The 27,036-nt window shown below is 44.8% G+C and overlaps 1 long non-coding RNA gene across 10 annotated transcripts in view; it reads right to left on the bottom strand.

Annotated features, from left to right (window-relative positions):
• Window positions 1–22,901, bottom strand: part of LOC132246520 (uncharacterized) — a 76,417-nt gene extending 53,516 nt beyond the window's left edge. For 3 of the 10 annotated variants that reach the window (XR_009457845.1, XR_009457859.1, XR_009457866.1), the window contains exon 1: window positions 22,714–22,894. This is a non-coding gene — a long non-coding RNA (uncharacterized LOC132246520). Of the gene's footprint in view, window positions 1–22,713 lie in introns of all 10 variants that reach the window. The other 7 variants (XR_009457855.1, XR_009457862.1, XR_009457861.1 and 4 more) reach the window with 6 other exon arrangements.
• Window positions 22,902–27,036: the final 4,135 nt, after the last annotated feature.

Below are 27,036 nucleotides of genomic sequence, written 5' to 3'. Positions count from 1 at the left end.
TCCAGTCCCATGCAGCAAAGCAGAAGCTGGCCCAGACACTCTTTCCCCTCACCGGTACCACAGGTTCTGGCCCAGTCCCCCCACCCCTCTCAAGCTGCAAATGTGGCCTGAGCCAGGGGCGGAGCAAGGCCAGCTGGGGCAGGTTGAGGGCAGGGTTGGTTGCCTCGCAGCCACAACCCAAGGAAACAGCTGAGGTGCTGCAGCCGGCTGCCGCTGGAGGCTTTTAGAGAGGCAGCCACCATTACCTGGGTTTTGAAGGGGCTCCGTGGGCCGAAGGGAAGTGCTTGGCAGGCCACATCCGGCCCACAGGCCGTATTTTGTCCACCCCTGACATAGAGGCTAGGGTCAGAAGTTGCACATAAAACCGGTTTAAGTGACTGGAAACTGGTTTAAACCTATAACAGAATAGAAGTTCAGTGCACATAAACCACTTTCAAAATGGCTGAAACTGGCTTAAGATAAACCTGGTTGGATGCAGTATCAGACTTAACTAAGTTAGGTTAAACCAGTTTGTGGAACTTCTGTCCCAGATTCCTTCCTGATTCAAGTTAACTCACAGTTCTCAGCATCCCAAGATGCTTTGCAGCCCTGGGCTGTGCTGTCTGCTCCAACACAGCAAAGCTGGCCCCACACCCAGCTGTAACAGAGCTATGGCACTAAAGCCTCAGCTCCCCTGCCTGCTTCCTGCCTGGGTCTGTCAGCCAAGCTGGATGGGGAGGAGGAGAGGGAGGGGGGGGGGCAGGAGAATGGTCCCCCAGGTCCCCTTAGCCCCAGGCTGTACAGCAAAGGAAGAAAAAGCCCCTGTGGTGGGGGCTTTTTGCTCCCCACTTGCAGCCCAGTTTGTTGGGTGGGGAATGGCTCATCCCTGCTCTCTCCCCAGCTTCTGCCCCTGGGTTGGGGCTTCCCCCTCTCCTCCCCACTCCCATCTGACACTTGCTTCCCCAGCTGGGATCTGAGGGAAGCCCCCACTCAGAAGTTTTTGCCTGCCCCCTCCCTCCCCCCACAGCTCTCAGTAAGACTGGGATCAGCTCAGAATCACCCCCTCCTCAGCCATCTACCTCCAAGGGCAGGGAGGTGGAAGGGGCAGGCTGGGAATGCATCCCTGAGCTGAGGTCTGCCCAATGTAGAGGGGAGGAGAAAACACCCACCAAAGGGGCTTTTTGCCCCTCTGCAGCTCAAGCTGGGCTGGGATCACCCCAGCCCTGCCCCTTCCCCAGTCCTCTGCTTCCAAGGGGAGGCACAGGGGGGAACCTTCCCCTAGATGCCCCTCCAGCTGGCATCTGCCCAGCATGGACATGAAAGCACCTACCAGGGGACTTTTCACCCTCCACAGCTGGGATTCCTCAGCCCCACCACTTCCCCAGTCATTGCCTCCGAGAGGGGTGAGGAGAGGGGAGGGGTAGGAACACACTGCCCTCCCCACCAGCCATGGTCTACCCAGCGTGGAGGGGTAAGCACCCACTAGAAGGGCTTCCCCCCCACCAGCTCCAGATGGCCTGAGATTGCCCCAGCCCTGACCCCTCCTCAGCCATCACCTCCAAGAGGGGTGGGGGGAAGGAATGCACTCCTCCTGGCCAAACACCAGCCCCCCTTCCCCCCCCCCAGCCAGGGTCTGCCTGGCATGGGGGGGGAAGCACTCATCTAGGGGCTTTTTGTCTCCCCACAGCTCAGAGCTGGGATAATCTCTGCCCCATTCCTTCCCCACCTGGCAGATGACTGAGGAGGGGACAGGGCTGAGGCAATCCCAGCCTGAATCCAAACTGCAGGGAAATGAAGAGCCCCAGGTGGGTCCTTTGCCCCCACACCAGGCAGACACTAGCTGCAGGGGGGTAGTAAGTGCATTCCCCCCTCGCTATACCCCCTCTCAGAGGCCAATGGCTGGGAAGGGGTAGGGCTTGGGTGGGAGCTGGGGGGGAAGGGGGAAGATTCCTGGAAGATGCTTTCCTCCCATCACAGAGCCAGGCTGCCTATCAGGCCTGGGCTGCTGGTTCAGCAGCCTTAGGGAGCCTGGCCATGAGGAGAGGAGCAGATGAGCACCCCCAGGCTCCTGGCCTGGGCCAGTGTAGACTTCTGCCTGACTTGGCTACCGAAACACTGAATGTCAGTTCAGTTTGTTATAGTTCAATCTAGGCAGCTTAGAAAAGCCTGCAAAGATGAAACAGCTGTTTTGTTCTCATGTTATGAGTACAAAGGCTTTTTGAACCTCTGTACTTAGCCAGAATGTTTCTGAGAGCACATAGGTGAGGTATAGACACTATACTTTTACCAGTATAAGTGATCAGAAATCAATCTATGCTCAAACAGAAAAGAAGTTCAGCACACATAAGCTGTAACAAAACAGAAGTTTGGCACACAGATTGGTTTAAAAATGGGAGAACCTGGTCTCCACTGATGGGCGAATGTGTGTTCTGTTCACTACTGATCTAAACTATGCCGCTTACAGAAAACCATATAACTTAGATTGATTCTGCTTCTGGATTTTCTGAATGTCTGTGACAGAAGTTCAATAAATCAATTTAACCTAAATCAGTTCAGTCTGATACTACATCTATACAGGTTTATCTTAAACCAGTTTTGGCCATTTTGAAATTGGTTTCTGGTTCCTGAACTTCTGTTGTGTTACAGATTTGGACCAGTTTCTGCTCACTTATACTGGTTTATGTGCAATTTCTGTCCCTAGCCAGTGTAACTTATGGTATGAAATAAGTACCTACAGATATCATAATCCTTGCATTTGAAAGCTACAAAAGACTACAAATAAAAGCTGACACATCTGTGGCTGTGAAACTACTAATGGTCACTTGACAAGTAATTCTGCATAAAGCACTGTAAATAAACATCTAAACCTCACATAAATATTTTTGTCAGACCTTTAAAATTAATATTTGCCACTAGATAGCTTTCCTATATGTTACACTTTTGGTAATCAATCTCTCTCTCTCTCTCTATATATATATAAATAAAGGGCTTAGCCCATCTGTCTGTCTGTCTGTCTGTCTATAATGCTCTTGGGGAGCGTGGCTCCCAGCAGGGCTTGGCTCCAGCCTGTGCTATATCAAGAATATCCATCAAGAATGATGGGTAGGGCAGGCAGAGATGAAGTGCCACTACCCACCTCCCCACATGGAGCGGAAGGGCGGGGCCGAACATGCAGCGAGGATGAGGGTGGCGTGGGGCTGAACACAGAGTGGGGAGGGAGTGGGGCTGGACGCAGAGCAGGCGGTAGGGTGCAGGGCTAGATGCAGAGCAGGGGGTATGTGGTCCATGGCTGGATGCAAAACAGTAGCAGCATAAGGTGGTAGGTGGCAGCTGCCACTGCCACATGCAAGCTTCCTTCCTGGGAGGCAGCGGCGGCACAGGCAGTGGGTGGCAGCACTCCATCTCCCCCCCCCCCCTTGTCATTCTTTAGGGACAATTTTCTAGTATAGAAATAATGTGCTATTGTACAGCACTTGGTCACATATTTCACACAAAAATACCATATCTAAGCATAGGAACTTCAATAAATCATGTTGTTTTAGTGTCTAATAGCTTTTCTGCTCATGAAAGTTACTCCAAAATAAGAGAGTATGAATTTTAAGGCAAAATGGTTATTTTGGAATAACTGTATGTGGACACACTTAGTCCAGGATAAGAATGTTTTTTTCCAGTTTAATTTAATCCACTTCTCATGTGTTTTAATTCAACTTGAGCAACATTCTTATTCTGGAATCTAGATCCAGACTGAGTTATTCTGGAATAAATCGTGTAGATAAACTCTATTTATTTTTTTCCATACATGTTTTATCAATGGAATAATGCATAATTTAATTATTCAGTACAAGACTGACTAATTATTCCAAGCTGTAATGCTGAATGTAAGCAATAGGCATTATTTATGATTTAACACCTGCAACTGAGTATTAACTACCTGAATATAATCTAATCTACATAGTCAATAATATACTTTCCTATGCACCTGCTCATGTTTATTACTATGACACCTTCCTTACTACTTCACTTGGCTACACACAAAATTGACTGGCATGATTTTAAAACTAAATGAGTGGATGTCTGTGTGGCAATATTCTTTAAAAGGTTGTAACATGGCTTGCAATTCTCACAAGCTAGCTAAACTGATATTACTAAATTTAAACTGAGGTTTGAATCTGTCTACATAGAAATTTGCACTGGTTTAACTAAATCAACATAATTAAATCAGTGCATGTTTGTGCATAGACAAGCCCTAAACTTATTCATAAAAAGGGATTTTTCATATATAGAGAAGCTTAAATAGTGAAAAGAACTGAAAACTCTTGGAGTCAGATCCTCAGCTCCCCCTTCCAGCTGCCTTGTTCTATGCTGCACACAGACAACACACAACAGCTCCAGTGGGGCACCTGCAGATCATCCTACATAGGAAAATATCTGGCCAGTATAACCAGCTCTCTACCATTTCTCTTGGCCCTCTTAGGTTGAGTGCCTGCAGGGAGGTGAACTTGTTAGTAGTGGCTATCCCAGACTGCATACATTAGAAAGTGGACTGAAGCAGCCCCCAGCTGGCCCTAGGGTTTGAAGACTGGAAAAATGGCTGACAGCCAACTTTGCACACTCTCCCCCATTAGTCCTGTTTCCAGCATAATTCAGCAAGATCCTAGGATCTAGGCCAAAGATTTGTAAAATCAGTTTAATCATAATTTGTCTGGACTCAGACTTAATAAATCTTTTTTCTTTTCTTTATTTTCTCACCCTTCACCTTAATCATAACAAACTCTGGCTTCTCTTTGCCTACCAACTGCCAAGTTCCATAGCTGACCCAAAAACTGGCAGCTAGAACACAGAATTCAAGTTGTGATATCTATGCCGTAGTATCTATTTTTATAAATAAAATTAGCATACACATTTGAGAAACTATTCTTGAAACTGAAATTATCTGAATTTTCTTCCAAGTTTAAAACATCCGCTAGGTAATATACGGCACATGGAACACTTTAAAATTTCCTCTTCAATTTGGCCCTGACATGCAGGTAAATGCAGTTGGGTATGCTGACCACGTGAGAATTGCAGGAGTCAGCTCACAATGTTTATATAAAATCTGAATTTCATGACAGGTTTTCAGGCTGAGAAATGTGTTGCCAAGTGTTTAATTTGGTCCTCTGCCCTTGTCTCATGCTGAATAGTGTTCCGCAGAGCAAGGGGATTTCTTATCCCTGAAAGGATTTTATTTGGAGATCAGCTTTCCTTTTTTCCACACAGGAATTTTTCATGTTATCAAATTCATTCATAGCTGCCAGAGCACAGACTCAGCACATTTGTTTGGTAGTCGGTTGATCCTGTTGAACCTATTTCAAATCCCAAAGTCAGTCCAAGGATTTATGTGCTTTGTAGTGGGTTTTACGTATCTGCTAGATTTTTCTGTCCAACAGCACAAGTAAATAGAGAAGAGGGCACATGTTTCTCCTAAAGGACATAGAGATGAAATGTAGAATTAAGTAGAAGCTCTTCACACTATGAAGGCTCATTCTTTCAGCAGTATACAGCATTTATGTCATTTATGACTTATGTTTTTCAGAAGCCCCTCTTTAAATGGAGACGCATCCTCTTCTCTGGTGCAGAGCCAGCTATCATTTTGTATTTAGATGTCAGCTGCCTAGTAGGCATGTGTGTTTCGTCAACAGCAGCTGTGCATATCAGGAACCCTCATCTGTTTAATTCCTCAACAAGTTATGGCTATCTTGATCAGACACCTCTGCATCGTGCTATCTACTACCCTGCAAATCTCCAGAACAGCAGGACTCCAGTTGGACCTCTCAGCCTCAAGCTGGTGCTACTCTGATTAGTAAGTACACAAGGTAACAATCTCCCAGGGAGAGTGTAAATTTCTTTTTCCATGGTGACAGAAGTTTTCATCCTCATGATGTGCTGCTGCAGTACTGAGGCAAGCTCATCACTTAAGTATTGGAAAAAGCCCTTTTTCTGATCCTGAAGCTATGCAGCATACAGTTCCAGGTCCTGAGAACAACTCAGTTCCTAGCAGTCCAGGCCCTAAAGTGACATTCCAGCCTGGTAAGATCATCTGCAATTATAGCATGTGGCCATTTCAATGAGCAACTGGTCTTGATCTCAGGCTCTGGGCTCTCTACAGCACTGCCAGAGCACCCACCACTGCCACAGCTTAATTTGAAAAACTTCCATCAGAAACCTTTCTTGCTGAGCAATGGGCCAAGAAGACCTGGATGGTCATCAGGGACTCCATTTTGAGAAAAGGAAATGACAGTGGATCAATGGACTAGTGAGAAGATAAAATTTTCCCACAAATTGCCAGAGCTCCCAGAAGTCCCCGAAAGCCATATCTTTTGAGAACTTTTGGAAATTCAGGAACAAGCAACCAAATGTCCCTACCCTAATGGTTGAGACAGAACTGTACGTGATTTGCACTCAAACCAGCATGGATAATGCGGATACATGACATTGTAGATGCCAATACTAATGTTATCCCATCAGTCCCAAATAGTAAGGCCTTATATAGAAAACACACTGCATGTCTTTCTGGAGATCTTACTTTTGGTTGTTCTTGTTTTGTTGTTCTTGTAATGTAAAATAAAGACTTCAAATTAAAAGCATATGGGTGTTCTTTGTGTATGAAAAGACAAAAAATTCTCGCAAGAAAGAGCTCACAGAAAGCAAACAAGCAGTAAAAAGGAACTTAAAATGGAGGGGAAAAAAAGAAAAGAAAAAGAAAGTGGCAATCTATGGAAATTAGGAAGGATTCTAGTTTGTTTCTTTTTTAAGAGCTATTCAGATCATTATAACCAATTTTTTCATTATAACCAAATGATGATCTTGTTTTTTTTCCAGTTTTGCAGTTATTTAAGCTTTTCTACTTGTAGTTATGTTTCCTTGATATGGATCAAGGGCTATGAGATGTTCTCTGTAACATGTTAAAGGAAACAGAAGAGAATTGTGAATTATAACTGTTCTCAACCACAAATAAAAGAGTCAGCTGGATTTAAAAAACAAAACAAAACTCCATTCTCTTGTCATCATAATATATTTTTACATGAACTTACCTCCAATTCCTTTAAATTTGGAGTAGTTCAATGGAACATCTAAGTGCCATGGAAAAATAGAAACCGTCCTGTATGCAACTAAAGCTGTCTTAAAAGACAATGACCTACATTCTCCTCTGGGACTTCAGCTGTGTTGAGCACATGTATATAGGACTAGAATTAAGCTAAAAAAATGTGAACAAGAGCTTGAAATACCTGGGACAAAATCCTGATTCCACTGAAGTCAATGGTAAAACTCCCATTGACTGAATCAGTGCCATGAAATTACCAATAGCTTTCCAAAAACGTCCTGCTTTATTTCAGTCCTTTAATTCATCAAGGACGTTTATACACATACTTTTTTCCTGCAATGTGCCAAAAATCTACTGTTTCAAACAGACTTGATTGAGTCTGCTCCACACATGAGCTGAGGTGAACTGTGCTGCACCGCGTGCAGTTGTATAAGCGGCAAAATGCGTGTCAGCACACAGAAAATGGCGGTGGTGCGCTTTTGAACTAAAGCACCTCCGTGGTGTTTTAATTCAAAAGCACGCCGCTGCCATTTTCTCAGTTCTCAAAGTGCCTGGCGCTGCAGCACTTGCATGTGTAAAAATGCCCCAAGTGCTCAAATGTACAATGTGGTGAGCAATCTGTGTCCAATACAGCAAAACTCATGTCTAAATGCTTTGCTGAAACTAAGGACAGGTCAAACGCTGTTTAAGTTTTATCAGTAAGTTTACACATAGTAAACGTACTGCTAAAAGTCCACGTGACTTAACGGACTGCAGCTAACTTACATAAATGAGTATCTGGCCATATATAGCCTTGTTCTCCAACTGAAGTAAAATGAGTTAAGAAAAAAGTATAGTTGCAACAGGTTCCTGTTCTACTCACTGCAGCGCCAGCATTCATGTAGCTGGCCTGTGGGCAAGCTGGCCTACACCATGCAGCTGAAAGGAGCTCCACCAGTCAGGTCCAGAGGCCCCAAGGTTAAAGCCAGAACAGAGATGGAAGCTGAGGGAGAGCACGTCAGAGTGCTGGAAACAGAGCCAGATGCTCTCCCCACTGCTGGATGAGACCTGGTGCTGTCTTCCAAAGCTAGCATGCCCAGAGGGGCAGCAGGCCCATGTTCCACTGCCAGAGCGACCAGGGAGATCCTGGTCACTCTTTTTGTGATCAGTGGGAAGCTGATTACTCTCCCTGGGGCTGAGTTCCCCAGGTAAACCCAGGAAGCCTTGGCCACTGATGGGGCACGAGGGACCTACCCAAGCTCCAGCAGAATCAACACAGTGAGTGGAGCCATAGCCTGGGCCTGATACCACTCTCCAGCACCCACAGCGACCCAGGCAGGAATACCCAGGTCAGGTGGGGCTGGGAGAGGGCAGCCCAGCGGGCACTGCAGGTACCTGCTGGAGGGAAAACCCAGCACAGAGCCCCCTTGGCACCATATGCCCCAGTAGAACTTCTGCAGGCTCAAAGTATGCCAACGAGGGATTGGCAGCACTGCAAGTTTCCTGTGGGCATGGCAAGGCATGCCACACAGTGTTGCCATACCTGGCTGGGCGGTAGGATGATCAGAACCCAGATCTGAAAGACAGCCCACCAGGAGGTACTGCAAACAGAGAGGTGGGTGAGCAAAGATAGTTTTGGGCACTGGGGCACCCATGTGCTTAAGGAAAGCATTCAGCACGGGGGCATCATTGCCTTGCCCATTGCACCACCTGAGATATTTAAGTTAGATTTTTAGTTATGTTGTAATTCTTGGAGCCTACAGGGCAGCAGCAAGACCCCCTGCAGGCATCATCCTCACTGGGCCCAGGAACAGAAGGCTCCATGATCACATCTGGGCTTTACCCAGGCTGATCATAAACACCTGAGTAGAAAGCGGTGTAGGGGAGGAGAAGCCCCAAAGAAGCCATACCAATTGAGTTGCCCTGGGCCTTAGGGGATCTACTGAGCATAAACCTCTAGCAGTAAAACCTAGTAAACAGCAATTCATGGCGAGTAAACAGACCTAGGTGGGACGCAGCCCGAAGTGGCAGGGCATACCCATCAGCTGCCCTGGTGGTCATGAGCCTGTCACAGTAGTGATATCAACGCTTTGGATGTTCATCTTTTTCAACCTGATTTTCAAGATGCTTGATTCTGTTTTGTATATAATTTATTGTCTTCAAGTAAGATCTAAAACTCTGTCTTACTGTGAAAATTCCGCTGATCAAAGGTTGTTTACAGCATAGCACCAAACTAGCACCATAGAAACATACTATTAAAATTCTTATGCTCTGAAATTCATTGATAATTTTAATGCCCCTAATAAAAAGCTTGTAGAATTAATATTTTATTTTATTATATCAATAGAGTATAAACAGAGTTGAATCAACTACTCCGCAAAAATGTCAGGATCCAATTTGACACGGACCTATATTTATTTCTGTTCAAAGAGTATGAAAAACATATTTGCAGTATGAATTTAAACAAGCATATTAAAACTAGTTGTTTAATTTAGGGTAAACATGCAATAGATAAATGATACAATATTTTCTCTCATAAAGAGAGTCGGTCAGCAACACGCAAGTCCTTGACTTCAGGAAAGCCGACTTTGACAAGCTCAGGAGGCTTGTCAGTGAGGCCCTAAGGGACTGTGACCGCAGGGAGAGGGGAGTTCAAGAAGAGTGGTTGCTCCTCAAGGGAGCGATCCTCAATGCACAAACTAAGTCTATTCCATCTCGGAGGAAAGGCAGCAAGAGGGCACAGCAGCCCCCCTGGCTCTCCAGGGACCTAGCAGACCCCCTGAGGCTAAAAAGAAAGGCCTACAAAGGATGGAGGATGGGAGTCACCTCCAAGGAGGATTATTCTGCACTGGTCCGGTCCTGTAGGGAGCTGACCAGGAAAGCCAAGGCTGCAACTGAACTCCAGCTAGCTTTGAGCATCAAGGACAATAAAAAGTCCTTTTTCAGATATGTGGGGAGCCGGAGGAAAAGCAGGGGCAACGTTGGACCCCTGCTAAACCAGATGGGGCAACTGACGCCCAGGAAAAAGCCAACCTATTAAATAGGTACTTTGCATCAGTCTTTCATCAGCCCCATGGGACGCCCGTGCCTGCTACAGGGCCGGGAAGTCCGGGTGAGGGTGATCCCCTGCCCTCCATTAATGCTGACTTTGTGAAGGAACATCTTGAGAAGCTGGATACCTTCAAGTCAGCCGGCCCTGACAATCTTCACCCCAGGGTACTCAAGGAGCTGGCGAGCATCATAGCCCAGCCTCTAGCGCGGATCTTTGAAAACGCTTGGCGCTCTGGTGTAGTGCCCGAAGACTGGAAGAAGGCCAACGTGATGCCTATCTTCAAGAAAGGGAGGAAAGTGGATCCGGCTAACTATAGGCCCATCAGCCTGACTTCTATCCCGGGGAAGATCTTAGAAAAGTTTATTAAGGAGGCCATCCTTAATGGACTGGCCGACGCCAATATCTTAAGGGATAGCCAGCACGGGTTTGTTGCAGGTAGGTCTTGCTTGACCAATCTCATTTCCTTCTACGACCAGGTGACCTATCACCTGGACAAGGGAGATGAGATTGATGTCATATATCTTGACTTCAAAAAAGCCTTCGATCTGGTGTCCCATGATCATCTCTTGGAGAAACTGGCCAATTGTCGCCTCGGGTCCCCCACGATCCACTGGCTGGAAAATTGGCTCCGGGGTTGGACCCAGAGGGTAGTAATTGATGGAAGTCACTCATCGTGGTGTCCTGTGACCAGTTGGGTCCCCCAGGGCTCTGTCCTTGGACCCATACTGTTCAACATCTTCATTAACAATGTGGACACTGGAGTCAGAAGCGGACTGGCCAAGTTCGCCGATGACACCAAACTTTGGGGCAAAGCATCCACGCCAGAAGACAGGCGGGTGATCCAGGCTGACCTGGACAGGCTCAGCAAGTGGGCGGATGAGAATCTGATGGTGTTCAATGCCGATAAATGCAAGGTTCTCCACCTTGGGAAGAAAAACCCGCAGCATCCTTATAGGCTCGGCAGTGCTATGTTGGTTAGCACTATGGAAGAAAGAGACTTGGGGGTCATCATTGACCACAAGATGAACATGAGCCTGCAATGCGATGCTGCGGCTAGTAAAGCGACCAAAACGCTGGCTTGCATCCATAGATGCTTCTCAAGCAAATCCCGGGACGTCATTCTCCCCCTGTACTCGGCCTTAGTGAGGCCGCAGCTGGAGTACTGCGTCCAGTTTTGGGCTCCACAATTCAAAAAGGATGTGGAGAAGCTTGAGAGAGTCCAGAGAAGAGCCACGCGCATGATCAGGGGTCAGGGAAGCAGACCCTACGATGACAGGCTGAGAGCCCTGGGGCTCTTTAGCCTGGAAAAGCGCAGGCTCAGGGGTGATCTGATGGCCACCTACAAGTTTATCAGGGGTGATCACCAGTATCTGGGGGAACGTTTGTTCACCAGAGCGCCCCAAGGGATGACGAGGACGAATGGTCACAAACTACTACAAGATCGTTTCAGGCTGGACATAAGGAAGAATTTCTTTACTGTCCGAGCCCCCAAGGTCTGGAATAGCCTGCCACCGGAGGTTGTTCAAGCGCCTTCATTGAACACCTTCAAGATGAAACTGGATGCCTATCTTGCTGGGATCCTATGACCCCAGCTGACGTCCTGCCCTTTGGGCGGGGGGCTGGACTCGATGATCTTCCGAGGTCCCTTCCAGCCCTAATGTCTATGAAATCTATGAAATGTATAAATAGTAAAGTTCCAAATTACCTGTATCACTGAAATAAGGTACTTTTTTCCCAGTTAGACTAAAACAAAAACACTTTTTCCACTCAATTCTTTCAATAGTTTTTCACAACAAAAAAATCTTTCAAGGATCTCTGCAAATATTAACTAATGAAGCCCCACAATCCCACCTATGAAATAATGTTTTATGAATGCATCAACATGTCAACAGACAAGGTTCCTTGGGTGAATCTGATATCTTTTATTAGACCAACCCAAATAGTTGGAGAATAGTTATTAAGCAAGCTTTCGGGTTCAAAAACCCTTCATCAGGCTAAGGAAGTTTCAGCAGTTGGTGCGTGCTCTTCCTAGATGGAATGAAAAGTAAAGAAGCCAGCGGCTGGGCTGGTATGCATACAAGACAGGTAGTCAGAACTGCTGCAGTACAGAAGAAAACCCCCCACAAATCGCACACCGCTGGTTATGACATATCACCCCTCCCTTGAACCTGTACAGAAAATCCTCACACCCCTTCAACATGTCAACAGTATTTTCAAAGCAGTTGGTAATCTTCCATGACTTATTTTTGGACACCCTGTTTTAGTCACCCAGGTCACCTATACACGTGCTCTGGAGTGTGGGGGAGTGGGTAGAGGGGGCACGGGCATTTTAGTTAAAACTCTCTGGAGTCGCTCTAATTAAAATGTCTGCTGCTTCTCATTTATTCAGCATTCTATGTTTCAAAATGGTGGTGGGGGTACTTTAACTAAATGATTACTTGAGTCTCAATTAATTGAGTCTGCTCCAACACATTCTAATCAGAACATGTTGAAGCATGTGTAAAAGTGCCCCCAGGACACTAATATTTATATGTATTAAGCATCCTGAGCTCCACTTTAAGCCAATAGGAGTTGCAGCTTTTCAGAATCTCTGTAAATCAGACTCTTATTTAAAAGCAGGTGTACAAATCATAAGATATTTTTTAAAATCTGGGTTAATTTATGTTCTCACTGCCCATCAGAACCCAGAATGTGCGACTCCCAGTTTAGTTTTCTAAACACACTACCTATTCTGCCTCTTCTTCAAAATAAAGTAAAATTTTTAAAAAGTTTACTGCAGTATGAGCACTCCTAGGAACAAGGCACCACAGAATATTTCCCTTCCCTACTACTGTTTCCACTATTTTAATTCATCTAAGAAATAGTTTTGTGTGATTCACCATAACAATCTTTTTTTCAGAATGCATCATTTATAAACAAGAGAATTGTGTTCCTCTATAATGGCTGCAGTCTTTCAGCAGATAGTATTTAGTTAGAACTCAGCAGGATATTCAATAACACAGCATATAAAATAACCTTGTTTCTGGAGGTTTATTTTTTCTTTTAAAATGTTGGTCCTAGGAAGACCTCCTACCTTGGGGGTCTTCAAGAGGAGGCTGGATAGATATTTGGCTGGGGCGATATGATCCTGGCACCTGTTCCAGCCTGGGGCAGGGGGTTGGACCTGATTATCTGTTTAAGTCCTTTCCGACCCTCAGTACCATGATACCATGATCCAGAAAGAAAGTCAGACTTACACAAAAGATTGAATACCCCACATAAATCTAGGATAAAGTATAGTGCTTGCCAGTCATCCTGAGCCATATATACATGTATTTATATAAAAAGAATTGTGTTTGTACAATGAAAATTGCCAAACAAAACAAAAAGCGAGTGCTGTCAAATTATCACCATTGTTCAGAGAGAGAAAGAGAATAGTGGTGAAAAGCAGACTCACAGTCTCTGACTCATAAGAGGCCTGATCTACAACTCACTGAAATCAATGGATTTTGGATAGTATTTGGACGACCTTGAAGCACATGCCATTATCTTGAGTCCCAAATAAGTGCTACCATGTTTTAGATTGTTATGGATGATAAGAGTATTGCATATGAATTACCTGACAAGATTCCAAAGCCAGGCCATCCTTTATAACAAAGGTTGAAAGGGCTCACCCCATCTTCAGAAATCCTCGCTCTGTGAAAGGGACCCATTAAATTCTAACACACTCACTGTTTTAGGAATCAAGAAAACAGACAGACAGATTATCCCTCAGCTGGTCCAGTCTACCTGTGTGGGCCTGGCTGCAGGCTACCTATCTCCAGCTGATCCCAATGACCATCATGAGTGTGGTAACCTTAAAATAGGCAACCCTGTTTCCTTCTGTTTATAAATTATGCATTGTAAAAAAAAAATTGTTATGGTGAAGCATGCAATCTCCCAGTATTGTTTGGTTACTCAATGTTTTACTGATACTCCTATGTAGCACTTGGACTTCAGGCCTGTGACCCACTGAAGCAGGCTAGCTTGTTGTTTTAACAACAAAAATCAGTCATCCTAAACAAGAAAAGAAAATGTGTAACTCATTTATGATGCCCCTAATTTACCAGTTATATGGGTATTTTTCCATCTATAGATCTCAAAAGTCCTTGCAAAGTAGGATAGATATTATTATCCCATATCACATATGAGGAAACTGAGGCAAAGAGATTAAACAAAGAAATCTAAAAAATTGCTTGCTGGTACAGAAAGTGCAGAGTATAGACACAAGTAAAATCCAGCTCTAAAGTACAGGCAACTGTACATTTTATTCTCTCTAAAATGGGAAAAGGAAGAGCTGCTTTTGGGAGTGTGCATCAGATTTAAATATATCTGCAGATGTACAGGTTAGCATCCTAACTTTGACCCTCAATAAAACCAGGCTACAACATTACTCTACTCCAATTTTATTGTAACCTATGAAAGTATCCTTTGATATTGGTACAATTATTATATTTTGTTTATATCCCAAATGAACTCTAAGTCCTTGCACATACCATTCCATCCTTCTGCTAGGTTATCTGTCTTTGCTGAGAAAAGGCTCTGGCTCCTAATGCAAGAGGAAGAGATGCGAGTCCAGAGACCCCGGTGGCAGTAGCAGCTGGAGTGGAGCCTGGACCAAGAGCCTGACAGCTGCAGGTTAACCCCTCAGGGACCGGAGGCAGCCCAAGGGATGCTATATTGACAGCACCAATCTCTATAGATCATATTTCATTAGTTTACTTAAGACTCCCATCCTATATTAAATCCACTGTTTCCTCCTTCATACAGGCTCATTATGCTGACTCAATCAGGCACCACTGATTTGAAAAGACCAAGCTTATCTAATTAATCTCTAAATTGTTCCTTCTCTACACTAGACAGAATGCTCATGTCCTGTTCTCTAAGCTAATCATGCTGGTGATCTGACAACTGACTTTTCTTGTGAATGCTTAAGTAAAAAAAGACATCAAACATTTCAGCCTTCTCTACACATTTTATAAAGAGCTTCTCCTCCCCATTCATAAAGGGACCTACCTTCCCTCTTCTAATTTTTATAGAATGCTTTCTTGGTCCCTTTTATGTCCCTTGCCAGCTCGTCTCCTGGATTTTATCCTTATTCTTGAAGGCTCATATCAAGCATAGTGGCTTCTTAACCTGGCAGGGGAAATACCATGTATCTGTGCCCGTAAAGGCAGTTTTTCTGCATCGCTCAGCAGGAGAACTGCTTTTTTGGTGTGGTTCAGTACCCACCAAGGTGCAGAGGCTTTAAGGCCACTTTATGGAAATAGGAGTCTCCTGCCTTGCTTGCTCCGAGGGCCTTATGGCTAAGGACAAGCAAAACCCAGGGGCATCTAAACCCCGAGCCTCCAGGCTCGGGCCTGCAAGTAAGATGCCCACCAAAGGTTTTGGAAACATCTGAAGCCCCAGGTAGGGGTGAAGGATGTTTGCCAGTAGTAGGGCCACTTATGGTTCTGAACTCTTGGATTTTGGCTAATTTGCCCTCAGATACAAATTCTTTAAATATATATATATATATTGGTTATATGTATAATATATATATAAAAAATATAAAAAAAGAAAATGTGTGTGTGTGTGTGTGTGTGTGTGTGTGTGTGTGTGTGTGTGTGTGTATGCTTGCACTATGCTCTCATATACTTCCTAGCTTTCCTTCACATCAGGATAGCATGCCATTGTGCCCTTAATACTGTTTCTTTAAAGAACAACCAACTCTCCTTATTCCTAATTTCCCTTAGATTTGCATCCCATGGAAACTGTTGCCAGTGTTGGTTATTTCTGTGGTCTTCAGTTTAGCTGCAGAAAAATGTCTAAAAGTAGACAGCCCAATCCTGTTCCTGAATGACCACAAAGCGAACCTTGCCAGATATTACAACTAACAAAGTCATCAATGTAAAGAAAGCAATTAAAATGTCCAGCAAAACCAATAGTGAGACTGAGTTAAACAGAGCAAAAGGCCTAGTAGGAAATGCTGTACAAGAACGTCTTGCAATAAATAACCCAAATATTCTAATATTATAAAAGCTGAAGTCTGTCCTTCTGTCTGTCTGTCCGTAATGCTTTATTCGTGCTCTGATTGGCTGACGGAAACTGCCAATCAGAGTGCTCCAAGCGTGGGGGAGCAGTGCCATGATTCCGAAGCCATGCCAAGGACTGGTCAGAGGACCAGCACTGCTGGCCTCGGCTCCTCCACCCCACTCCCTGTAAGAGGCAGAACAGCAGCAGCATGGGGTATTAGGTGGTGGCTTCTTAGATAAGTTATAAAATCAAAAACAGCCTTGTCAGAGAAGACCATATGATAAGGTGAAAGAAAACAGAATGGCAGTTAGTGACATTCCAAAATGGTGAAGGAAGGAGATAAGAAATCCTCCAGTCTAGAAGTTTTAATTTTTAGGGGGACATTAATCCCCAACTAACTGACATCTGTTAGAGTTATAGAAGACATGGTTAATATCAGAACAAAGAAACTGAAATGAACCAATCATAGAATGTTTGTTAGCATAAACCATGAGTATCAAACATACAACCTGCAAAGCCACTCTATCCAGCCTGATGGGCCATTCGTGGGTCAGGGAATTTGGTGGCATATCTAGTGGTGGGCATGGCCTATCAGATAATTCAGAGCTCTGGGACCCTGCTGGCAGATGGGAGAGCAAGGGCTGTGCCAAAACAGTCCTGCTTGCCCTGTGACCATTTGCTCTGCCACATGCACCATTTCCACTGTGACAAGCAGCTGCTTCAACTGCAGCCACTTGACCCACTGCTGCCACCACAGCTGCTTTTTGCTCCTCACATCTATGAATCTATGAATCTATGCATCTATGAATCTGGCCTGTGGCCTGGGCTGAGTTTGACACCTCTGCCATAAACCATGTATAAGCATGGACTGGGGACTGGAAGAAAAACATTGGAAAACTCAGCAAATCTAAAAAGATCTGCTGCTTGTCTACATGCTACCTTTCTCCTCTCTTCTGAGTCTCCCCAGTTGATATACATGAGAATCTATATTGTGTAATTATAGGTATAAATAAATGTTAGATGTTTAAACGATGAGGTCAGGCTTTTTGGCTTTTTTTTTAAAGCAGTAACTAACCTACTGTACATTTGTAATTCAGGCAAGATCTTCCCATCAGGTCTCCAAATTTGTTAGTCTGCCTTTTAGGAATCCAGTGTTTTTATTCTGCTGTTTATTTTGTGATTACTGTCCCTCAAATTGCCTTCTTCCTTCAGATTATCAACCAGTTCCTCCCTATTAGTGACAAAGAAAATCAAGAAGAGCCTCTACCAGGTAATTTCTCCCATCAGGTGTACCAAAAAATTGTCCTAAGACAATGCAAGAACCTGTTGGACTGTATGTGATCTGCTGTGTTGTCTTCCTAGTATTTATTATGGTAGTTAGAGCACCCCACTATCCTCAAGTCCTATTTTATTTAGCATATGCAGTTTTGGCATACTGTTTCAGCCATTTTAAGGCAATGTCATCACCAGTGTGAAGAGCCTGAAGGCCACCAGGTAGCATAGTAAAGGGACATGAATCAATAATGTGGGACATGGTTGGAACTTATCCACAAGGGCATTTGTTGTCATTGTGAAGGCCCCATTGGTATAGGTTTGAGGCACAGCGACCCTGTCCATAGATTCATAGACAGTAGGGTCGGAAGGGACCTCAACAGATCATTGAGTCCGACCCCCTGCCTAGGCAGGAAAGAGTGCTGGGGTCAGATGACCCCAGCCAGATGCCTATCCAGCCTTGAATCGATGAAAAATGACCCCGTTTGTTCCTGTGGATGATTGTGCGTGCACACAAAAAACTGTGTGTTTCCTCTTGTCTTATAAATGTTGAAGGAAATTATAAAATATTGCTGAAGTGGCAGTGTGCTCTTACACAGCACAGAAGAAGCAGGCTCAACCTCAGGCCCATTTTCTTTCCCCGTTGTCTACAAGTGATGAGACAGCAAGGAAAGAGAGAGACTTGCTGTTGATCAATATAGTAGGCTGGTTAGGAGGCAGCACTGACAGAATCTAATGTAGGATTAATCTTCATCCAGAGAAAGAGGGATGAATATCAGAATGCACTAAGTTTAGAGAGCTGCTGACTGTCCCAGGACTTCAAGGGCAGCAAGATGGGTTATACTTATAAAGAGATGTCAACATTTAGAAACAAAGTAAGAGTGCATAATGATTAAATTTCATTTTCCAGGGCTAAAGGAACTGGATTGGTATACAGTTCATACCCCATATATTGGCCTCTATGTATGCACAGTTCAACACTTGTAACTCATGGCCTTGAGAGAGAGAGTAAGACAACTACTGGGTTGTCTCTTACATTAGACCAAGGATTCTCAACCAGGGTGACACGTTACATTAGCACCATTAGGTATACAAACATGATTCACAAGACAAACAATATTCACAAGAGATTTCAAATAGTAATCTACATTGTCAAACACATTTAGACCTTGTCTTTCTGAGGTCTTTGCAACAGAAGAATTGCTTTACTATTTTTCTGTAGTCAAAAACCGAGTGAAAGCTAAGAGCTGGCATTTTCTGAGGTGTACCTTGAGCCTACTGAGGGATGGCTTTAGCCTAAAGACGTTGAGCACCACTGCACTAAACAGAGGCCAGACAACAGGCCAATATCATGTCTACACACCAACCAATAATTGACTGTGCTTGCTCTACGGAGAAGAGAAATTATTTGGTTTCTTTAAACAAATTGATTTTGGTTAAAATTTCAATTGCTGCAATTACTAACCATTTTTTTTACTTCCCTAAAAACACACCACCAACAACAAGAGGGCATACATGAATTCCTGAGGGTGTGAGAGAGACTACATTTTGAACCTACCAACCTTAACCAGAATAACCTTTTAGGATGGCAAAATTATTTAAATAACATTTTCTTTAATTTGGTACTCAAACAAAACAACTACAGTCAAGATCACACTCTAGTGTATGAATCTTTTAAAACGTTCTATTTACAGTCTCAGTATTGTACTGTTTTTCTTAATTTAGGCAAAAGAGGCATCTTTAACAATATTTCATTTAAACACCCCTTCCCCCACTCCCCCACACATGCACATGCACACACTTTTATACATGTCCTTGCAGTGGTTCCTTGTTACTAGTTTTTCTACTTATAATTATTCTTAGTTCCTTCCTATTTTATCTGGTTAGAAAAACTGCAGTTTTTAAGAGAGGAATTTTTTTCTCTATCTTCCCTTAACTACTGTTAGGATTAAGCCTGGCTCTGGCCCAAGTTAGCACTCTTAGCTGAGAGACCAACAGAAGAGAAACAACCTGAAGATGCATTCATTCCTGGAGACATCTCCTCCAGGTCCCAACAGAGGCATGTTGTGGGGACTGGTTTTTTAGAAACCATGGTGTTGTTCCTAGACTTCTGCTTAAATTAAAATAAAGAAGTGCTAGGACTATCTTCCCATATAATTTGGAAGCAGCATTCACATTTGCTCTGTGCTCTGACAAAGATTATACTGAATTTACAAGCATTGATAGTGCTAGACAGAGGGCCTGCATAAGACCAGAGGTCTTGCCACTGTAGAGAAAAATGAATTTGGTATCATTCTGCCATCACTAACCCTACCTATGCCAATAACCAGAATATAAAGAATATTTAAACACAAATTCTGAATAGTAGCAACAAGTCCTGAGAAATCTGGAGGCAGTTCCAATCCTATTCCTGCTACAGTAAAATGACTAAGGAAATTAGCAGGAAAAAGCCCACCAAGGAGACTAAAGTATTCTCCTCCTTTGAGCACAGTGTAATGGATGAATGGCAGGGGGAGGAGGCAGGGAGAACGGACCACTGCTGATTCTTTTCACCAACCCTGCTGTTCCTGCAGTCACTGCACATTCACTGTCCTGATTGGAAAAGTACAGCTGGAGTCTGAACTCCAAGCATAGAATCATATATTTAATAGATTTCACAGACATTAGGGCTGGAAGGGACCTTGGAAGATCATCGAATCCAGCCCCCTGCCCCAAAGGGCAGGAAGTCAGCTAGGATCAAAGGATCCCAGTAAGATAGGCGTCCAAATGTTCCTTAAAAGAGTACAGAGTAGGCGCTTGCACCTCCTCTGGAGGCAGTCTATTCCAGGCCTTGGGGCAGGGGTCGGACAGTAAAGAAGTTTTTCCTTACATCCAGCCTGAAGCAGTCAAGAGTTTGTGACCGTTTGACCTTGTCATCCCTTGGGGCACTCCAGTGAACAGACATTTCCCCAGATCCTGATGTACACCCCTTACATACTTATAGGCAGCCACCAGGTCCCCCCTGATCCTGCGCTTTTCCAGAGCTGGAAGGAACTTCCAGAGGTGATCTTGTTCAACCCCCTGCCTGAGGCAGGATCATCCCTATCCAAACCATCCCATACAAACATAATCTAAACTCTACATAGGATTACTGTCAACCCTGACACAGCACAGACCTAACACAGTAACCTGTCACAGGTAAAGCAGGGGAACCAGGGCAGTCAATGTCCTGCTTCTATGTAATATCAATATGTGCTCAACAGATCCCAGATAGAGGGTCATGTCCCCTGCTACAGAGGAAAGCCAAACCGCCCCCCCCCCCCCCCAAGTCTGTACTAATCTGATCTTGGAGTAAAATTCCTTCCTGACCCCAAATATGGCAATCAGGGAATCATAGAAAATTAGAGCTGGAAGGGACCTCAGGAGGTCATCTAATCCAACCCGCTGCTCAAAGCAAGTCTAGCCCCAACTATATCATTCCAGCCAACACTTTTTCTAGCTGGGTCTTAAAACCTCACATCCTCACACATAGGTCTCTATGCCTACCGCTCAGCTATTCCACTGCCTGACAGCCCCATCTCCCTTCAGCAGAAGAGTAAAGGAGTTGACAAAGATCTGTGTCAACTCCTAGAATAAACATGAAGTGCTAATGTTGCAGGCTCCATAAATGTTGGGTACAAAAGGCACAGGAGAACCCCCCCCTCCCCCAATCTCAGTTGTGGGGAGCACCCTTTCTTTGGTTTGGAAAGGGAGGGGATGGCTTAGATAGGGATGATCCTGCACCAGCAGGGGGTTGGACTAGGTCAGTGTTTCTCAACCCATGGGTCACAACCCAAACATGGGTTGCAAGAATATATGAAAGGTCATGAACAAATTTTAAAAATAAATTCTCCTTTAAAGGAGAAAAATGTGGGAAATTGTGGCTTTTCCCTTGCAGGCTGGCAGCCTGTGAGGGGCTGCTTGGGGCCCTGTATGCTCCACACATACACACCCCATCCTGGGGGTGAGGGGCTGGGGCCTGGGGGCAGGGGGCAGCAGGTTAGGAGTGAAGGACACTGGGTTGGAACTGGCCATTTATGTTTACAAATGGGTCCTGGTACAAAAAAGGTTGAGAACAACTGGACTAAATTACCTTTGGAGGTCCCTGCCAACCCTGCCTCTCTGTATGACTATGAAAATGATCTAGGAACACAACATGAAAGGCACGTCTCCCAAGTTCCTCCAGCAAGAGCTCCCGGGGCCATGGGACATGGCTATGAAAAAATAGCTGTGCATTAACCCACCGAAATTCCACTGCTGAAATGAGGTCATAAACTTCTAGTAGAAGGAGGTTTCAGACTGGATATAGGGAAAAACTTCCTTCACAGTTCATGTGACAAGACTCCGGGATAGACTCCCAGCAGAGGTGGTGCAGGCACCTACACTGGAGATCTTCAAAAGGAGGTTGGATGCACACCTTGCTAGGGTTATTGGACCCCAGCAGTCTTTCCTGCCCAGAGCAGGTGGGCTGGACCCAATGATCTCCTGAGGTCCCTTCCAGCCCTAAACTTCTGTGAATCTGTGAAGAAAGCACTAAGTTGCCTTGGGCTAAGAACAAGGTGCATGCAAGGTCCCCAATCTGCTGCTTGGGCATCATCGCAGCCCAGGCAGTGCTCTGCTCCCCCTCAGCCAGCTTGGCCTCCAGGCAGGTCAGCTCCAAAGCTAGGAGCCAGGTGAGGGGCAAAAGGGGCAAAGGCAAATGAGTCCATCCCTCTAGGCAGCACCCCCCCAGCTGCCTCCCAGGGGAATTGATAGGAAAGTAGGGCTAGAAGGGACCTACCTCACAGGCTCATCCAGTCCAGCCCCTCCTCAAGGCAGAATCGTTCCTGACTAAACCAGGAAAATGCCTGTGCAACCCGCCCTTGGAAGGGCACAGCAGGCGGCTGGCCCCCGATGATCTTGCGAGGTCCCTTCCAGTCCTAACACCTACGAACTCGACACATGAACTTTAATGCACAGTAGCCTATTTTACTGCGCATTCAAGCATTGCATAAAAAACCCCCCATGTAACAAATTCATTCGCGTGCAGTAAAACAGCTGCCGCCACCAACACCCGCGTGCTTGCGCTCCTGCAACCCGAATGCGTGTTTATTTAGCGTCGCATCTTGCCGACACTAAAAGCAGCGCGCATTAGGACGGGTGCATGAATGCAGGGGGAGATGCGCCCCCGGGCAGCGGGCTCCCTCCTCGGCGCCCGGCCCCCGAGGATGCTGGGCCCCGGCGCGATCCCGCCTGTGGCCGCGCAGGTGCAGGGCTGCGCGCACATGCACGCGGCCTCCCCGTGCCCACGGACACTCACCGCCGCTGGGCTTTCCCGCATGCTCGGTGGGCCTCTGCAGCCAGGGGACGGCGTGGAGAAGGAGGAAGGAAGGTAGTAGCCGGGCGGCTGCAGCGGCTCCGCTCCCCCGACTGCGCTCCCGCCGCGCCCGCCCCTCGCCGGGGCCGTGACGGGGAGACGCGTCCCTGCCGCCCGCGCGCGCCTCCCTGCCACGGAGGAGGGGGCGCCCTCCCCTCCGCCCTCAGGCGTCTGCCCTGAGCCGCCGCCACCCCCCCAGCGCCCTCCAGCCGTCCCCCGCCCTTCGGGAGGCCCACGGCTCAAAATGCTCATCAGGGAAAGGCCTCACTGGCCTGAGGGGACCCCCCCCACCCCCGCCAACTCACTCTGTTACCAAGTCCACCTTCAGCGCTTGCAGCTGAGCAGGGAGGAGTGAGGCTGCTGCTATTCCACCTTCACCCTGAGGTGGCCAAGGACAAGAGAGACTCCGCACACCCAAGGGAACAAAGATGATATGGGGGGGGACCCAAGAAGGGGAGAAGACCAGAGGTCTCTCTTCCTCAAAGGGCAGAGTGAAAGAGAGGTAGAAACCAAAGATAGGGAAAGAGCTTGTGGGAGGGGGAGAAGAAAGAAGACCCCAAAGGAAAAATGGGCAATAGGAGAAAGCCCACCCTGAGCAAAAAACCCCCCAAAAGTTTTGATGCAAAAGAGGTTGAGAGAGATGCTGAAGGAGAAGAACAGAACAGGCAAGTTAAAACCTAGCCATTGGAAAAGACTGTACAGGCAACCCTGCTGCTTAATGCTGTTTCGTTTAGCGCTATTTCGCTATATGCTCATTTTAAATTGATACAGGCAACCCGGCTTAGTGCTCTTAATTGGTTCCTGAAAAACCCAGCGTTAAGCAAAAGGAGCGTTAAGCAAAACCAGACATATTTGATGGCCCAAGATGGCAACTGAAATTGTTTTTAATAACCCAAGATGGCGACCATGAGCGTTATAATGAAACTCACTGAGCACTAAGTGAAATCGGGTATCAATTTAAAAGGAGCGTTATAGCAAAATAGTATTAAGTGGGGATTGCCTGTGCCTGATTTCACTTAGTGCTCAGCGAGTTTTGTTATAACGCTTGTGGTTCGTCAAATACTTTCAGTTTTGCTTAGCGCTGATTTTGCTTAATGCTCGTTTTGCTTAACGCTCGGTTTTCAGGAACCTATTAAGAGCGCTAAGCAGGGATTGCCTGTAAATACGAGAAGACTTACCTTCTCTTTTGAATCATGCTGACATACCTGAAATGAAAAGACCTAATCCTACCTTGTCATCATTCTAAAGCGGTGAGTCTCCATCAAGGCTGCCACCGCAGCCTGCGGTCCCCTGAGATCCTTTTGGGGTGCCTCAGGATGCCGCACAACATTAGCGCTGTTAGGTGTGTAAACATCATTCACAAGATGAACCTAGAGATTTCCAATAGGAACCCATAGCATTAAAAATATTCTGACCTGTTGTTTGAGTTCTTTCCAACAGAAAAACTGCTCAATTATTTGCTCATAGTCAAAAAATGAGTGAAAACAAAGAGCTTGCATTTTCTGAGGCGTGCCTCAAGTCTAATGAGGGGTGTCTCGAGCCTAAAAAGGTTAAGAATCACTGTTCTAAAGGTTCAGTAGTTTTGCCAAGTTGATACCAATTTTAAACCCTTTTTTCAGGAACTTAAAGATTTTTCTACAGCATTTCTCCCTTGTGAAGTTTCTCTTATTTGTTTTTAAGCCCAAATGTAAGTTTTTGAGGGACATTTGATAAAATCCCCTTTAGCCTTTTGGGTTTTTTTAAAGAATACTTTAGCTAAAACATTGAGGGATTATGTTAATTTAAAAGAATCTCATCATAAATAGCATTTGATAAATATCTTGTACTTGGTTATTCCAAAATCTTCAAACTGGCTATAAATTTTGCCCACACTGTGACAGCTTTTGCCAAACTTTATTAATTTAGCCCCCAGCAACATTGATTTAAAGTTTCACATCCTGTGCAAAGCATTCAGAGGCCACAGCACTCGTATTTGAAATAGATTCAAACATGTGTTCCTATAACTGTACAATCAGACCTCCCAAAATAACATGCTGGCCACCCCCTTTTTCTTTCAAATAAAGGCAAAAAACAACACTTTGAGATTTTACAGACTAAAAAGCCAGGGAAGCCAAATCAAAGCCAGGGGAGCCATTATGGCTCCTTGCTTCTGGGCTTGATCATAAACCACCCACATTGTATAGATATACCGACTCGAGGGACCATGCAAGCATCATTATATGCTATAAATTATTAATATAAAATGCTAAATATTTTCAAGGGGTGAATATAATGCCTGTGCAAAATATCATTTTGAACCTCTTTCCTACTGTTTGATTCATTTTGAACTATAATGTTCACTACATCTATTATGAATTTAATTATTTTGGTAATTGTACTATAGTTTTAATTATGTGAGAATGCATCACAATATACTAGTAAATGTGCTGAAATGCATATTGGAAAGCATAAATTAATCTTAGTAATGAGACCTCATTAAACCATCTGTTACAAAAAGTTTATTTAGAGGCGTGAACAGGTGCATATTTTATATTATTACACAAGGTTCAATTTTGCATTTCATATTCAAAACACTCACTGACTTTAAATAGGTGCATAAGCAATACATGGTTTGGCACAAAACATGCAAATTAAAGAACTGCTGGTTACTGTGTTGTTCCACTTAAATTTAGTGAAATTTAAACTGCAATATCACAATTCATAACTGCATCACTTTATTGCTTTACAGTGAGTGAAAAAGTGTTTATGAGGACGTGCTTGGCATCTCTGTCACTCTTCTGCTTGAGGCCTCAACTTTGAGGCCAACTCATGTATGAAGGGCCTCTGCATAGATGTAGGGGTTTGTCCATAAGACCCCATGTGGGATCAGGCCCCCAAAAGGTAACATCTAAAAATCTTGCTGTGTTTGTACAAGTTTGATGAGAAAGAGGCACTTCATGCATGTAATGTGAGCTTACATGACAATCCATCTCATATATACCATGAACATTATTTGAGACTAGGACCTTTTGTACTCTAACAATATTTAAATCATCTGGAGTAAAGGGCCATTTACCATGGTTGTCAAATTGCTTTAATACGGTAAAATAATCATTTTAAGTTTAGAAAAATAGTAGTTTTAAAATGCAGCAAAATAAACCCTAATCATTGTGATAGCTAGGAATAACAAGGTAACATTACAAAGGAAAAAAAGGAAAAGAAATAAAAATCATCTGAACAAGCAATCATGTTCCTACCTTTCACCTCCCAAGTTCCAGATACAGTATATCACAAAGATACTATTACTACAAACCTATCACTATTGTCTTGTGGGACTTCTGTTTAGTGTGTGTCAAATGTAGTTATATTCTACATATATAAAGTCTGTCTGTCTGTCTGTCTGTAACTCTTGGAGCACTCTGATTGGTTGTCTTGGCAGCCAATCACAACGCTTACTGAAACAACCAATCAGAGTACTCTGCACAGACAGACACACATAGTGGAGCACTGCCATGACGGAGGGGACGGAGCAGTGGGGTGAGGCCAACGCCACTGGCCCTGCCTCCCAACTCAGTCCACTCTGATCCCACTGTCATGGTGTCATTCTGCCATGCCACTCCATCCCTGCCGTTCCCCCCAGCCCCAGAGGCAGAGGCGACGCAGGATGCTGGTAGGGGACTCGGGACAGTGGGGCAAGCTTCCCCCGTCCCCCACTTTGCTCACGGGAGGCGGCAGTGGCATGGGGTGGTGGGTGGCGGCGGTCCATCCTCCCCCCCCCCCCATCATTCTTGGCAGGCACTTTTCTGGTTTTGTAATAAAAAATATTTATTAGACAGAGTCCCTGCCAAACACTATAAAGTATTTTGATGGAAGTTTAATTTCACATGGGGATGTAATATGCAATAATGATGTATTTAACTATGGGTTAGTTCTCTTTTTATGATTGACAATGACTACAAAGGCAGTAAGAGGTAGCCATGTTAGTCTGAAAACAGGCAGAAGGTAGAGCAGGGTGCCACCTTATAAACTAACTCATTCAGAAAGGCAGTGATGATGACTAGCTATGAGCCACATGTTTAACTTCTAATGCTTTGATTTTGTCTGTATTGGGCTCTAATTCTATAGTTCTTACCCAAGCAAAAAGGCACAGACATCTGGCCTCTTTCCCCTTACAACAGACTGAATGAAGAATTATGCCTTTTTTTTATGCTTTCTTTTTTTTTACTGGATCACATGTTGTTTTTACATATACTACCTGCTGCTGTCTGTGGACAACTATGTGAAGGC

The sequence above is a fragment of the Alligator mississippiensis genome, chromosome 1 (genome assembly GCF_030867095.1).
Source record: "Alligator mississippiensis isolate rAllMis1 chromosome 1, rAllMis1, whole genome shotgun sequence".
Classification (NCBI taxonomy): domain Eukaryota; kingdom Metazoa; phylum Chordata; order Crocodylia; family Alligatoridae; genus Alligator; species Alligator mississippiensis.
Note: the sequence above shows the minus strand (reverse complement) of the source record. Positions and strands in the feature narration are given on the sequence as shown.